We start from the raw sequence: 13,615 nt of genomic DNA on the forward strand, positions 1-13,615 counted from the left end.
TTGAGTGGAAGAACTAAAGTTTGAGAACATTCTGGAAGTTTACCCAGATCACACAATTAGCGAGTTTCAAACCACTAGCCTACTTTTAAAGTTAGTTTCAAGACTCTAGAATTTAAACTTTTGTTCTCCAAGATTCCATCATAAAAAACTTTAGAGGGAATCTTAGCCATCTGAATTCTACAATTATATGGTATTTGATTTATCACGTATCTACCTATTAGCCATCCCTCTATCCATTCATTAGCCCATACCTTTTTAAAAATTTATTCCAAAGTAAATTACAGACATCAGTACAATTCTGCAGTGTATTCTGCATAGCCTCAGAGTTTATTATCTTTTTACAGTTATTTAGTTTCCTTTTTAGGCAAAATTGGCAATCACTGAAATGTATAAATCTTAAGTATACTAGCAAGCACATTTCCCTATTGAGATCTAGGACATTACAATCTCTCCGTGACTGGACTCTTAAACTTCATGACCCGATAGTGCTAGGTGGTGGTTTGTTACTCTAGTTGATAGATAGGGCAATTAGTCTGCTGTCACAAACACAAACTTTGGAACTATCCTCATACCAACCTAAAATGTCAGGGCAGGCATTATTTCATTCATGAGAAGGGAAAATCTCAGGTTAGAAGAGTTCACTTGAATGTAGCACAATTTAGAGAACAATGAAAAAGCATTGTTAATATTGTTAGGTAGAGGCAGTAGAGCAGACCCCAGGTTCTGATGTCAGGCGGCTCAAACAGCGGCTCACATACTTTATAGTCTCTCAGCCTATGCTTCTGTGTCCTCATCTATGAAGTAGAAGTAATAATTGTATGATGGAAGATGATTTGTGAAAATGAGCACAATAGTCTTCCTGGATCTATGTCCTGTTGTAATGTGACTTCACAACTCCTCCATCACAAGGTGCAGTCTTCCCCTCTCCTGAATCTGGGCTGTGCTGTGACTTGTGACTTGCTGTAGGCAACAGAAACGCAAGAGAAATTGTGGCCAATTCTGAACCCAGACCTCAAGGATCTCGTGTGCTTCCACTCCTGCTTTTAGAAAACTGTCAATGACTACATGAAAAAGCTTAAGATGGAATGTTAGCAAGGAGACACTACAGGGAGCCAAAAAAGCTAATATAGCTGAGGCCACTGTAGACCAGCCAGCACCCCACCTGGATAGCAGCTGACCACGGACTCATGAGGGGACCCGGATGAAACCTCCTCTCCACAATGAACTCGAGCTTGAATTGCCAACCCACAGAGAATCAGGCACTAAATAATTGGTGGTTGTTTTGAGCCACCAAGTTTTGGGATATGTAGCAATAGAAAACTGTCACAAGTCTCTATTTCACAGAGGTATTGTGAGAATTTTTAAAAGGTCATACATGTGAAATGCTTTGAGGTGTGCATGCCCATAGAAGAAGGAAATTATCAGTAAACATTAACTATCACAGTCATCATCTCTGTCCTCCTCATCAGTGCTCTGAAGGCAAAACTGCCCTAGTTTCTTAATGGTGACACTGAGATCCACTTCATCCTGCCTACAGTGTATTTTCCTTATCTTCTTTCCTTAGAAATGTCTAATCACTTCGCTTCCATGTCATATCCTTGGAGGAGTCTCCTTTGGGTTACTTACCAAAGTAACTTTGTCTTCTTGTAAGCACTTTGTACATTTCAGTTATCCCATACTATACTGTATATATCAATATTGGTGTCTCTCCCCACCCCACACTATGAATCCAAGGTGTGTCTCATGCATGTTTGAACAGAGCACAGTACTCAGCTAACATTTATTGAATAAACAGTCAAAAATAAAAGGCACATGACATTTTATGCCAGGAGCTCAAGGACCATGTTTACTATGGTGTCCTCATTTTATTCATATTGTGTATCAGCTTCATCAGTTCATTTCTACTTATCTTCAGGACATATACCTTCCTCAAAATAATGACATGTAAATTTCACATATATTCCTGGAACCCTGAATTATAAAAACTTCACAGCCTCTCTAAAAAACTCTTTATCAGAGCCTATCCATACTTTAAATTGCTTTAAGTTACTTTCCTATGATATTTATGCCATAAAACCTAACATTCATAATTGAAGGCCTTTAATTATGGGAGGAGCATATTCATGTGTTGTTAAATGAAGCTGTCCACTCAGATCCAGGCAAATATTAATTTATTTACAGTTAGATTCAGATTCCCCTCTCTGCAGAAGGAGACAACTTAGTTATTTGGGAAGTGTGTAGTGATAAAATAATTAGTAAATAAAAAATATAGCCCAGGTCACGAAGGCCCCAGGAGAAAATATTATAATTACAAATCGCACACAACTCAGGGATTTTCTGACTTGTCGATTCATCCATGATTATTGGTCTTTGCTTCCTTCTTCTTTCCCTACTTCGCTTGGCCACAGGTGGCCCTGCAGATCACAGAAAGCACAGGTAGAGCAGGAATTAAACGAGGAGGAGAGAGGGTGAAGGGCAGGCTCTGTTGTTGATTTTAATTAACAACTTTTGAAGGTAAATTTTGCAACAGCTCTTATATGGAATGTGTGCTCGGTAACTGTGTTTCATCAGGCTATTCAAAAGAGATGGTGGAAAGCAGGAATGTGGAGGCAAGGTGTGTACTTCTAGCTCTTAGGCTGGCTTTTTCCATGGGCCTGGAGAACCATGACTTTCTATGGCTTCATTTTATTGCCCTCCCTTGTCTGGCTCCTTTTACCCATCTTTTGGGAGCCAGCTGGGAAGTATATCCCCCAAGAAAACTACTACCCAAATATTCTAGATTGAACAAGTCTCTCCCGTTCATATTTGTCCCTACTCAAGGATCAATAGGACTGTAATTGTTTGTCTCTGCCAGTAAAGTAAGGGATGCTGTTTTGGCTTTGGTATTAATTTTTCATTTTTGGTTTTGTACGTTGCATCCAACACCTCAAACAGAAAAATTATTCAGTAAAGGGTGGGGGAATGAATGCGTGAGGAATGTGTCACTGTGATGAGCTTTGTGAAGGATCCAGAGTGCTGCCACCTGCCCCCTCAGGACTGTCACTGTCACCTTGAGGAGATATGACATGCACATACCTAGAATCAACTCGTTTCATATATGCAAGTCTTCTCTAGCTTGATGCCTACCTACAGTGTTGTCAAGGATCTAATTGTTTTGACAATTGTGATAGGGAGATAATAGTAGCAGAATACAAAGTTTTAGGAGACAGACTTAATTGGTTCTAAAATTGTAGTCAAAATCTGCAGTCTATGTTTAAGTGTGCAAATTAATTATTTAACTGGACCTACTTTATTTTTAATGTAGGTTATTGACTGTTAAGTGAGTCAATACAGTCAATATGGTTACAGCAGGTAGCCTAGTCTCATGGTCAATATGCAGCTCCAACCCCCAACTCAAAACAATAAAAAGTGAATCGATAAGTGTGAGCTGCCAAAGCAAGAAAAAACAAACGTCTCCAAAAAATGTCCTGTGTATCCTTTCTTACGTTTTAGAAAATATATATATATATATATATATATATATATATATTTTTTTTTTTTTTTTTTTTTTTTGAGACGGAGTCTTGCTCTGTCACCCAGGCTGGAGTGCTGTGGCCGGATCTCAGCTCACTGCAAGCTCCGCCTCCCGGGTTTACGCCATTCTCCTGCCTCAGCCTCCCGAGTAGCTGGGACTACAGGCGCCCACCACCTCGCCCGGCTAGTTTTTTGTATTTTTTTTTAGTAGAGACGGGGTTTCACCGGGTTAGCCAGGATGGTCTTGATCTCCTGACCTTGTGATCCGCCCGTCTCGGCCTCCCAAAGTGCTGGGATTACAGGCTTGAGCCACCGCGCCCGGCAGAAAATATTTTTGATACCTTTTAAATTATCCAATCCAGTGGCATTCATCCATCTCCAGAACTTTCTCATCATCTCAAAATGAAATTTTGTACCTGTTGAAGAAGAGTTCATTCTCTCCTCTCCCTCAGTCCCTGGCAACCACCACTCTGCTTTGTTTCTATGAATTTGCCTCTTCTAGGTACATTACATAACTGAAATCACACAATATTTGTCGTTTTGTGTCTGGCTTATGTCACTTAGTATAATGTCTCCAAGGTTCATCCATGTGATAATATATGTCATCATTTCATTCCTTTTTAAGGCTGAATAACATTCTATTGTACGTTTATGTACTTTTGTCATCTATGGATAGACATCTGGGTTGTTTCCACCTTTCGGCTGTTGTGAATAATGCTGCTGTAAACACTGGTGTTTAAGTATCTGTTTGAATCCCTGCTTTCCAATATTTGGGACATATGACTAATAGTGGAATTGCTGGACCCTCTAGTATTTCTATGTTTAATATGTTGAAGAAGTGCCATATTGTTTTTACAGTGTCTGAAATATTTTACATTCCCAACATCAATATACAAGTGTTTTAATTTCCCCACATCCCCACCAACATGTTTTATTTCCAATTTTTTTTAACTTAGCCATCCTTATAGATGTCAAGAGTTGTATCATTGTGACTTTGATTAGCATTTCACTTGTGGCTAGTGATATTGAATATGTTTTCATGTACGTATTGGCCATTTTTATATCTTCTTTTTTTTATTTTTGTTTTTGAATTTTTTATTCTTTTTAGAGATGAGAGGTCTCCCTATATTGCCCAAGACTTTCTCAAAATCCTTCCCTCAGGTGATCCTTCCACCTCAGTTTCCTGAGTAGCTGGGATTATAGGTGCAAGCCACTGCACCTGACCATTTTTATATCTTCTTTGGAGAAACATGTATTCAGATAGTTTGCCCATTTTTTCAATTGAATTTATTTGTTTTATTGTTGCTGTTGAGTTGTAGAAGTTCTTCATATATGCTGGATATTCATATCTTACCATATATATGATTTGCAAATATTATCTTCTATTCTGTGGCTTGTCTTTTCATCCTCTTGATAGTGACCTCTGATACACAGAATTTTAAATTTTCATTAAGTTCGGTTGATATGGTTTGGCTGTGTCCCTACCCAAATCTTAACTTGAATTGTATCTCCCAGAATTCCCATGTGCTGTGGGAGGGATTCAAGGGGAGGTAATTGAATCATGGGGGACAGTCTTTCCCATGCTATTCTCATGATAGTGAATAAGTTTCATGAGATCTGACGGGTTTATCAAAGGTTTCTGCTTTTGCTTCCTCCACATTTTTCTCTTGCCACCATCATGTAAGAAGTGCCTTTTGCCTCCCACCATGATTCTGAGGTCTCCCCAGCCGTGTGGAACTGTAAGTCCAATTAAACCTCTTTTTCTTCCCAGTCTTGGGTATGTCTTTATCAGCAGTGTGAAAACAGACTAATACATCAGTATATCTATTTTGTTGTTGTTGTTACACGTACTTTTGTTGCCATAACAAAGAAATGATTACCAAATCCAGTGTTGTAAAGATTTTCTTCTATGTCTTCTTCTAAGAGTTTTATAGTTTTAAGTTTAGATTTGTTACCTATTTTGAGCTAAATTTTATATATAATGTATAGTAACAGTGCAACTTTATTCTTTGGACTTTGATATCCAGTTTTCTCAGTACCATTTGCTGAAATGACTATCCTTGCTTCATTGAATGGTCTTGGCACCCTCATTGAAAAACATTTGCAATTACAACAGGGATTATTTCTGGGTTCTCTGTTCTACCTGTATCTTTTTTGACTATTTTTCATGCACTCAGAAACTGTATATGCTGCTACTATACACTATGCAAGAAAACAAAATCAGAGAGGAAAATTAGAACCTTTAAAAGATGTAGACCCATTAAGAAGCAAGAAGATGGTGTCTGTTACTTTTTGCTGAATAGTATACCCACAACAGGACGAGCAGCTGCTTTAAGAACTAGAAGGAAAAAAGAAGCGATTCTCACTTAAAATGAATGATTCTTTAAGAATGTATTGAGAATTGCCAAATATCCAATCCTTGGTGTTGAACTGGTTGCTCTTCCTGCATTACTTTTTGATTTTCTCTCATGGACAATTATCCATAAAAAAAGTTCCAAAAATTTTCTCTTTTATACCATTTTCTTACTATATTGTTTAGCATCATAAGAACTCTTGTGCTGATTGATTATTAAGATTTCCAATAAAAATAAAATACACATGAAGGAAGCTGCACATTTATATGTATATGGATTTATTTCTCTCCCCACCATCAAAATGTTTATCCATTATGTACTTTAAGCAGTTGTGAATGCAGAGAGAAGAAAAGGCAAATTCAGCCTAATACAGCTTATTTCCTATAAAATCCTCAAGGTTATAATTTGGGAAGAAGGTGATTTCTCAGAGTTCCCTTTTGTAGAGAAATGTTGACCCTTATCATATTCACTGATGTGCTGCACCACCCACCAGACTGGGAGCCACAGCATGGTTCATCAAAGCCAGCCCTGGTGAAGTTTCTGCTGAAGATCTTCGTGGTTATCCACAGAATCTCTTTCTCAATGTCTGAAGAACGTCTTACCTAAATAATCAGCACTTGTACAACATTAACAACAACTTCATCCTTGTATACTGATCATAAGTGCACACACATCACAACTGCTGGCCTTCAAGTCTTACCATCAGCTTTCCAAACTTTCAGAAGAATTTCTGCAATACTTCCCAGCCAAAGCCATTGTTCCAAACTCGCAGGTGGCTTGGCACTCAGCACCCAGCGGAATTCTAGATTCTTCAGCTCACTTCCTTCCCTTGGCCGCACTCTTGACCCAGGCCTAAGCAGAAAGTACCTCGAGGCAGAGATTGTATTCATCTTTGGCACAACTTCATCCATTGTGCTTGGCCCTAGATGTCTCTTCCCTTAGATAAATATTAAATAATAACAAGACAATGACTGTTCTTTCCTCTGGAGGGAAGGGGATGTTTTCCACTATTTACTTTCACCTTCCTCTTTTTTCATTTGGACATGTCAACTGAAACCTTAAATTTTAAAAATAACTTTAAAAATGCGTATACCAAGTAAACTTAATTTTCTGTACATTGTTGTAGTGCCTTAAAGAAAATTTCTGATTTCTATTGTACTCTAGCAGATTATTGATGCTCCTTTGGATACTTAGGAAAAGATTATTAGAAAAAAAATAAAGAAAACTTTAAAAATGAAATGAAGCATGTTCTAACTGTGCTCCATGAGCACTCCATTTATTCTCAAAAGCCCTGCACATAGGCTATGGCAAGTAGGGTAAATGTAAAATTACGAGGTGTAGTGTTCATTTTGTTAACTCTCAAGGAAAAAAAAAAAAAAAAAAGCAGGTCCAAATTCAGGGAGGAAAATGTGAGCACTGTGAAATGCCATGTCTTCCTGCCCTTGGGAGATGTATTTATTGGAAATTATATTGCAAGGGAAAAGTCTAAATAAATTAAGTCCCTAGTTATTATGTCACATGTAACTGCATTGTAGAATATAGCCACAATTTTGCAGTTATGTAAACGAAGCTGTCAAGCACTTGTTATTTTAAAGCTGGATCCAGGCAGCTCCCCTGACAGCCCTGTGGTCCCAGCTCCCAGCCTGATTCATGACCGGCGCTGAGACACAGGAAGTTCATGTCTGCCCTAATCTAAACATGGTGAAAATGGAACATAAGAAGCAGTGCAGAAAGGTAAAAATAGGCTAAACCCCATAACCCAGACAAGAACCATACAACACACTCGGAGGAAAGAGAAGAGAAAATGTAAGCCTATGAACCACAGCACCAGCTTATATACAATTAGGGATACCCAGGACAGGCCCCAGTGCAAAATGAAAATGAAGGGCTCGTTGTCCAAAAATTAAAAGAATTCCAAGACAGTGAAAGCAGAGCATCAAACCAAGTGCAGGGACCACATGTGGGGCCCCGAGTGACTGTACAAGGCACAGTCCATGAAGCTGGTCTTGGAGGTATCTTTTGAACAACCGAATAGTTACACAGCAATGAAACATCAATTGCTTCAAATAGAAGGAAACTGTGTTCCTCATCTGTACTATTTCATAACAGCATTGGGCATTTAAGTTGTAAATGTGTAAAGATATTTAGCTTTTACACTTTAAAAGTTTTTTTAAAATGTGTGGTTTTATAGAAAATGCTTGTGGTCATTGTAATTCTTTCCATATTTTTCTACTGAGACATAGTAATCTGAATTGTATCCAGCAATGAAATCTGGACTCATTGTTTAGCTGGGACCATGACAGTCTTGACTGCTCCAGGGACAGCCACTGCGGAAAAGGGAATATTTAAAATATACCACTATAACTGTTTGTTTAGGGGCAGGGGAGGAGTTTGACCATTCCTACCCTAAATAAAGATAAGCTATGATTTATCTTCTATAACAAAAAAAAAGTAAATTTAGCTGTTCATATTTCTCATTTTAGAGGAAATTACATTTTAGCCTTATTATTACTCTGTATAAACAAAGAAAAGGCACAAAACCTTGTCTTCCATCAAAAGCAGTAATTTACAATAGAGAAGAGAAGAGTCTACAGAGGCTGCAGATTTAAGCAGCAAATCTGGTTCTCAGAGTGCCTTCCTTTTTAGCTAGAGGATGAGTATTTGTCAGGAGACCCGGAGGCCCTCTCTGTAGCTCAGCTCAGAGCAGAGAGCTAGGTGTACCTCAGGAAGCTCTTTGGACCCGTAACATTATCTGCCAAAATTTGCCTGCACTAGAGCCCTGTCAACAGGCAATGGTAGGCCATTCTGTTTAAACTGAAGTAATTAAATCTCTCTGCTCTAATAAAAATAAAGTGAAATAAAAATACAACTGCCTGCTGCCGGTCAGTGGAACTACAATGAGTGGAGGTAAATTTTAATTTCGTGGTGCAAGTGTTAAATTATTGCCCTCTAAGTTGACTGCCAATTCTGCATGAAATCTCACCACATTTTAATAATTCGCCTTTTGTTTATAATGGAAAGAGACTTAGAAATAGCACATGTGTTATGATTTGGAAGGAGATTTTACGTGCAATTAGGGTGCTGAGAACCTCAACAACATAACCACATTCAGGTTCCCTAATTGGGCCAAGAGGAAACTATCATTTCTGAAATGATTTGGGGGCCTTAACCTTTGTTCAACTTCTCTAAAATACTTGGAATTATTTTGGTAGCGTCTGCTTATTCTCAACATTTCCATTTAATTTTAAAGCTGTGTACTTTAGAGATGTGTATCTCTGTTATGTGAACACTGTTAATGACCAGTCGCTTTCGTTATATTATGAAACTGTCAAAAAATTGCCATTTAGAAGTGATTCTATGTGACAGTTTTTAAAAATTGTTTTTAATGTAATCTTAACAGAATTCCACCCTCTGCCAAGGATCAGAGCCAAATAACTATCAATAGGGAAATTATTTCTGTACAACCCATCAATAGAAAGCTGAACTTTTAGAAAAAGTCAATTTTGAAATAATAGTAAATCTCTTAGGTTCTTACTGATGGTCATTGGATGATCTTTAAATAGTCTCAAATATTCCTCATATTTATTGCATACCACTACTAACTAGTAAAATCCAAATGTTGAATAAAATACCTTTAAATAAACAAAGTAGAGAAAAATCGCTTTAGTTTGTTTTAATCAATATTTTATTTCTTGCAAAGTACTATGACTGCAGTGTTCAAAATCAATGATTCAATGCATCCCTTGTAGTTCCATTGACTTGCTGCTCTTACACATTCTGCATAGCTATTAACGTAAAATGGAATTAAAATAGAATGCCATGCAGTCAAACCTGAATAATCTATACACAGTTTATCCCACACCCCAGGGTATCTGCAAACACTACTGAGGGACTGAAATAGCTTGACATCCTCCATGTGCTATTGACTTGTTGAATCCCAAATTCTTTAATCTGAATAAAAATAGCATTTTCAAACTGACTCACATTGGAGTAGCCCAGCTACAACCAAATCAATAATTCCTTAGAGATGGAAGAATGCATACTAGCCGAATAGAGCATGGTACATGGGCAGAGCTGAAGACAGATAGATAGATAGCTAGATAGTAAGGTTTATATATATTGCAGGGAATACATATTCCAGTTGCAAGGTTTTAGCTCTGCTTGCATGGTACATACGTGTAGATGCCAAGAATAAAAATCCAGACAACCAGAATTAAATTCATAGAAAATCTGCAGTTGGAATCAGAAGATAAGAAGAAAATACGATAAGAATTAGGAGTGGAAACAGTAGGTGAAACCTGGTAAATCAATTCAGAGTAAAATTTCTTCAACTGTATAATGGGTTTACTCAGAATTTTAAATTTTCAAGCAAAGAATCATAACTTATACTTATTTCAGATATTCAAACTGTATCTGGAAAGCAGTTTCCATTTTTTATATGCATTCATTTAAATAATTTCCTTTTTTACTGTGAGATTTTGTCTGAATTAACTTTGTTGCTTTTTTTTTTTTTTTTTTTTTTTGCCAGTTTTACTGAGGTATAATTGAGAAGTAAAAAATGCATATACTTAAGGAAGACAGTGTGACGTTTGGATTTATGTGTACACTGTGAAATGATTACCACAATTAAGTTAATAAACATATCTGTCACCTCACATAGTTATGATTTTTCTGTGCATACGGTGAGAACATTTAAGAACAACTCTTTGCCAAATTTTAAGTATACAATACAGTATTGTTAACTACAGTTGTCATACTACATACTAGATCTCCAAACTTATTCATCCCATGTAACTGACTTTTTGTGACTTTGGTAAACAACATCTCCCCCACGTGACAACCACCATTCTACTCTGCGCTTTTATGACTTTGACATTTCTAGATTCCACATATAATATGTGTGGACCTTATAGTATTTATCTTTCTGTGCCTGGCTTATTTCACTTACTGTAATGTCCTCCAGGTTCACTCATGTTGTCGCAAATGGCAGGATTTCCTTTTTTTAAGGCTGATAACATCCCATTGTATATGTCTGCCTCATTTTCTGTATCCAATCATCTGCCGATAGGCTCCTAGGTTATCTTGATATCTTGGCTATTGTAAATAGTGCTGTAATAAACATGAGTTCAGATATCTCATCAAGATACTAGTTTCAGTTTTTTTGAATATATACTCAGTGAGGACATTTCTGTGTCACACTGAATAGGGCAAAATATTTGCAAACCATATATCTGATAAGAAGCTAATATCCAAAATATAATATAAGAAACTCGAACAATTCAATAGCAAAACCCCAAACCCAGGTTTTAAAAGTAGGGTAAGGCCCTGAATAGAGATAGACTTGCAAGTGGCTCACAGGTATGTGAAAAGGTGCTAATGTCACTAATCATCAGGGAAATGCCAATGGAACCCATGGTAAGATATCACATTACGCCTATTAGGATAGCTATTCTCGAAAAGACAAAAGGCAGCAGGGGTTGGCCAGCACTTGGAGAAAAGGGATCCCTTGTTCACTGCTGGGGGGAATGTAAATGGGGACAGCCATTCTGGAAAACAGTCTGGAAGGTCTTCAAAGTGTTAAAAATACAATTATCTTCCCTGGCTGTGATTTTAGGAAATTAAAGAACAAAAGCGCTTAGAATAGTCATAATCTTACAGCTAATGTAGCTCACTGAATCCCCTGAAGCAAATTATCTCTACTCTTCACTTCCTCACCATAAAATTGGCCCCACAGAATACAAATGCAAACATACATATATACACACATAGGTATGTATGTGTTTATAAACATGCATCTCCCTCTATATCTCTATGTGTGTATGCATGCATACATATGTGAATGAATACATATACATATACGTAGTACTCTCTGTATGCATGCATACATATGTGAATGAATACATATACACATACGTATACATTCAATCTTCACCAAGGCAGCAAATTTAAAAATCTTAGATCCAGAAGAAACTTCAGGAAGTCTGCTAATTGTACACTCTGTCTGTAAATAGGTCCCTTTCTTTGACCATTTCAAAAGATATGGACATTAGACTAATAATTATCAAAGTTAGATGAAGTACTTGGGGATAAACTGCTCTATTTTTTCTGCTAACGTGCATGTGTTAAATGTTTGTAATAAAATGTTAAACACAAGAAATTGTGGGCTAGTTGCTATTATAGTTTTTTCTTCTTTTTTGTTTTGCTAATTATTTCGCCTCATTCACAATAAGAAAGACCACAATTTCCAATGCACATGGATATTCACTGGCATATAATTTCATAACAATTTGTCAGTTTACACAGTTAATGGTATTATTAACACTATCACCACCAATTCATTCTGCAAAATAATATTATTCTCTGTTGTTATATGACACTCATGAGTTCACTACTCTGTACACAAACACAAGAATTGTATATTGCAGATATTTGACTAAATTTTATTCAATCTAAGCTGCTGTCACTACAAGATACACCATTATTTTATGCATTACTAAGAAGGAAACTTTTCCAATTAAACTATTGAAAATGCTCTTTCATCCCTTTATATTTTATTTTATTCTATTTATATTTTATTTCATTAAAAGCTCCTTTAGGATTAGATTTTTTTTCATATAACACTTTTTATATAAAAATGAAAATAGAAACAAAATAAATTGGTGAATGGGTATATAACTTCAAAACACTTCGTAAAAAAGTACTTCTAAAACTTTTTCACCTCCTACTCTGATTAAGAGTTGCTGTCGGCCAGGCATGTGGCTAATGCCTGTAATCCCAGCACTTTGGGAGGCCAAGGTGGATGGATCACGAGGTCAGGAGATCAGGACCATCCTGGCCAACATGGTGAAACCCCGTCTCTACTAAAATACAAAAATTAACTGGTCGTGGTGGCAGGTGCCTGTAGTCCCAGCTACTTCAGAGGCTGAGGCAGGAGAATCGCTTGAACCAGGGAGTCAGAGGTTGCAGTGAGCCAAGATCGCACCATTGCACTCCAGCCTGGGCGACATAATCGATAGGTTTGTTTTGATAATTATAAGATAATACATGTAAAATATGTGGATGGGTGACTCCGTATCAAAAAAAAAAAGGAGTGGTTGTCTGTGATTCTACATATAATGCCAAGCCTCACTACCACAAAGAGCTTTGGTGACACAAGAGTGTTCCACCACTGTCTACAAGATTTTCTCTCAAGCTCCCAACAGCATTCAAGTCTGTATGCATGTATCTCTGTGTGTGTTCTACATGTAAAATATTACTTTTACCCAGCTTTTCATGTTGAAAATTAGCAATCCTCCAGGAAAGCTAAGGGAATGATACAATGAATACCCATCAACCTCAGTATGTTGCATATATTGCACAGTTGCTTTACCTTTCTCTTTCCACCTAAAGTTTGATGAACCGTTTGAAAATACACTAGACACCATGGCACATCATTCCCAAATATTTTAGTATGCATTCGTTATGATGAGAATATTATCCAACATAACCACAACACCATTATCCTTCCTAAGAATATTTACATTAAATCAGTAGTACATGAAATCCACATTAAAGCTTCCCCAATCATCCCAGAATGGTTTTTGGTAGCTTTCTGTTCCCCAATCCAAGTTCCAATCAAGTTGGTTATTGTATCTGAGTCTTTTCTCACCTGGAAAAGTTTCTCATAGTGTGTGTGTGTGTGTGTGTGTGTGTGTGTGTGTGTGTGTGCATGTATGTATATGCCATTGATTTTGTCAGGAAGTCCAGGC

This window comes from Rhinopithecus roxellana, chromosome 11 (genome assembly GCF_007565055.1).
Source record: "Rhinopithecus roxellana isolate Shanxi Qingling chromosome 11, ASM756505v1, whole genome shotgun sequence".
Classification (NCBI taxonomy): domain Eukaryota; kingdom Metazoa; phylum Chordata; class Mammalia; order Primates; family Cercopithecidae; genus Rhinopithecus; species Rhinopithecus roxellana.